Source organism: Nicotiana tabacum, chromosome 5, assembly GCF_000715075.1.
Source record: "Nicotiana tabacum cultivar K326 chromosome 5, ASM71507v2, whole genome shotgun sequence".
Taxonomy (NCBI): domain Eukaryota; kingdom Viridiplantae; phylum Streptophyta; class Magnoliopsida; order Solanales; family Solanaceae; genus Nicotiana; species Nicotiana tabacum.
The window spans coordinates 80,838,086-80,841,763 of NC_134084.1; positions in this window are offsets into that span (position 1 = coordinate 80,838,086).

The window sequence follows — 3,678 nt, forward strand, 5'->3', positions numbered from 1 at the left end:
AAGTGGCTTTGCTGGAAGAGTTCCTAGAGAGGAAATTCCATTTAGGAATGGGGCTGAATCCCGAACTCAGGTTAAAACTTACAAATTTTCTTAAATCTGACGTTGACTACTTTACTTGGTTGCATTCGGATATGATAGGTATTCCATTGGTGGTGGAAGTCCACAAACTAAGTCTGGATCCAAACTTCCCTCCGGTAAGGCAGAAACTGATAGTAGAGGTCAGAAACAGGCTTGTTAAGGAAGAGGTAGCCTGATTACTTTATATCAGTTCAATTTGAGAGTTAAAGTATTCGGATTGGCTAGACAACGTAGTAGTAGTTCCTAAAAAGAATAATAAATTTAGAATGTGTGTAGACTACAAGGATTCGAATAAGGCATGCGCCAAAGACTCTTTCCCGTTACAAAACATTGATCAAATGATTAATACTATGGTCAAGCACAAGTTAATGAGTTTTCTTGATGCTTACGCCGGGTATAATCAAATTAGGATGAACTCAAAGGATCGGAAAAAAACCCTTTTCATCACGAACTTCATCACGTATTGTTACAATGTGATGCCTTTTGGGCTAAAAAATGCTAGAGCCACTAATCAAAGGCTCGTTAATAAGATGTTTGAAAAGTAGATAAGTAAAATGATGGAAGTATATATTGATGAAATGTTAGTTGAGTCTTAAAATGCAGGAGATAATCTAGAACATCTCCAAGAAACTTTCGACATTCTGAGGAAGTACAACATGAAACTCAACCCGGAGAAGTGTGCCTTTAGGGTTGGCTCCGGTAAATTCTTAAGGTTCCTGGTCTCACAAAGAGGGATCGAGGTGAATCTCGACAAGTTCAAAGCCTTCGAGGACATCCGAACCAGCTAACAAGTGTAAAAGAAGTACGGAGGTTGACCGACAGGTTGGCAGCTCTAAGAAGGTTCATATCAAGGTCTTCGGAGAAGTGGCACCACTTCTTTTCCCTTTTGAAAATGAATAACGAATTCGTGTGGACTCCGGAATGCCAATAGTCACAAAGAGACCTAAAACGATACCTATCCAGCCTTCCATTGCTGTCAAAATCAGAAGAAGGTGGGAAAGTGTTAGTTTACCTAGCGGTCTCGAAAGTAGTGGTAAGTGTCGTTTTGGTTTGGAAAGAAGAAGGTGCAATTTCCTATTTATTAAGTTAGTAAAATACTATCAGAAGTGGAGACATGTCCACAACTTGAAAAACTGTCCTTAACTCTCGTAGTTGCCTCTTGAAAGCTTAGGTCATACTTTCAGTGTCACCTAATAGCCGTTGTGACAATCTTTCCCTTAAGGAATGTCCTTCATAAACCTGAGTTATTAGGACGTTTGGCTAAATGTGCAGTAGAAGTTAGAGAATTCGACTTTGAATACAAACCTAAGACTATAATAAAGTCACAAATTTTGCCTGTATTCGTAGCCAATTTCAGTCTATGACTAGTGCCTTTGGCTGCTAAGGAAGCAATACTGGTGTTGGGGACGACCTCAAGAGTTTGGACCTTGCTTACATATGGACCTTCCAACGTAAAAGGGTTCGGTTTTGGGATAGTTCTAATCGCGCTCTCGGGGGAGACACTAAGACATGCCATTAGAACTGTACCGTTAACTAACAATAAAGCTCAATATGAGGCTTTGGTTGCAAGACTTGTACTACCTTGGGGTCTAAGTTCCAAGGTCATCGAGATAAAATGTGATTCCCAGCTGGTGGTAAACCAAGTGTATGCAATTTTTGACACAAAGGAGGAGCGCATGCAACAATACTTGAACAAGGTTCAAGCATTACTTGCACGATTCAGAGAATTTCAATCGTTCACATTCCGAGGGAGGAAAATGTGGAAGCAGACGCATTGGCTAATTTGGGGTCATCCATAAAGATGAAAGGATCTGATCCCAGTATGGTCGTCTAATTGTTGCATTTAGTGTTAGATGTGGACGGATACTGCGAGGTAAATTTAACCAACTTAATTTGGGACTGGAGAAATGAGTTCATTGAATATCTTAGACATGGTAAATTACTCGAAGACCTAAAGCGTCTCAGGCACTGTGGACCAAAGAAGCTCGCTACTGTCTTGTTGATAGACAATTATATAGGAGATCGTTCCAAGGACCACTGACTCGGTGTCTAGGGGCCTCAGAGGCGGATTACATGATTAGAGAAGTCCACGAAGGAGTCTGCAAAAATCACTTCGGTGCAGACTCGTTAGTTATCATATTAGTTAGGGCTAGCTATTATTGGCCCCTAATAGAACAGGACGCAAAGACGTTCGTACAAAAGTGCGACAAATGCTAATGTCATGCATAGTTAGTGCATCAACCAGTAGAACTTTTGCATTCGGTGCCATCCTCGTGGCCATTCATGAAACTAGGGATGGACATAGTTGGTCCTTTACCACCGGTAACTGGGTAGGTAAGATTCCTTTTAGTTTTAACTTCTTATTTCACTAAATCGGTTGAATCAGGTACTTGCCAAAAGATCGGAGAATGCGAAGTGGTTGACTTCATATGGGACCATAAAATCTGTCGATTTGGGATACGAAAGAAGATTTCTTGTGACAACGGGCCACAGTTTGTGGGTTCAAAAGTCACAAAGTTCTTAAAAGGTTTAAAGATCAAGAAAATTACTTCTTCATCACACCACCCGAGTGCTAACGGGCTGGCTGAGTCAACCAACAAGGTAATTATTCAAAACCTTAATAAGACGTCAAAAGATGCTAAGGGCAAGTGGCCGGACGAGCTACCGAGTTTTTTATAGGCATATCGTACCATGGCAAAGTCGAGCACGGGTGAAATACCCTTTTTGCTCGTATACGGCTTAGAGGCTCTAATACCGGTGGAAGTGAGAGAGGCGACCTTGAGGTTTTCTTGAGCAAACAAAGAAGAAAACAATGAAGCATTGCTGGTGAAGCTAAACTTGCTTGAAGAACACCTGGATCTGGCATATGTAAAGATGGTAACCCAAAAGCAAAGAATGGAATGGTATTATAATCGCAGGTCAAACCTCCAATATTTCAAAGTTGGAGATCTGGTTCTAAGGAATGTTACTCAGAGCACTCGAGAAGTCAACACCGGGATGATAGGACCAACATGGGAAGGACCTTACCAGGTTTTAGATATAATCGGTAAAGGCTCATGTGAATTAGAAAATCAAGACGAAGTCAAATTGCCAAGCAGTTAGAAAGGCACTATTGTTGAAGATCCTTACTGGTATTGAAAGTATGTGCTACTTTCTTTTTCCCTTTGACCAGTTTTTGTCCCGATAGGGTTTTTCTAGCAAGGTTTTGAACGAGGCAGCAACGTATATCATACTACGAAGGAAGGATCATCAGCAAAGGCAAGACCTTCAATATTAGAGCACCAAAAGTTTGCCACCAATGGGATCGATGACCAGGAGCTCGTGTGATAAACAACTTGTGGATGGTTAAATAATCTGTGGTTCGATGGTGAATTCACCTACCAGAACTCGGAAAGATTATTTAATCGTTAACGAGTTGTCTCCACTGATAAAGTAGTTGTACAAAGTATAAAATAAAGGATAAAAGGCCTTCAGTGGATGCAAAACTTCCAGTGTTTGAATTCTCATATTTAGGATTCGAACACTGTGGGAAGTAATATGTGTTACGACTCCAAGAGTGCCACACAGACTAGAGACTGTTAGAACTGAGATCAATATCTT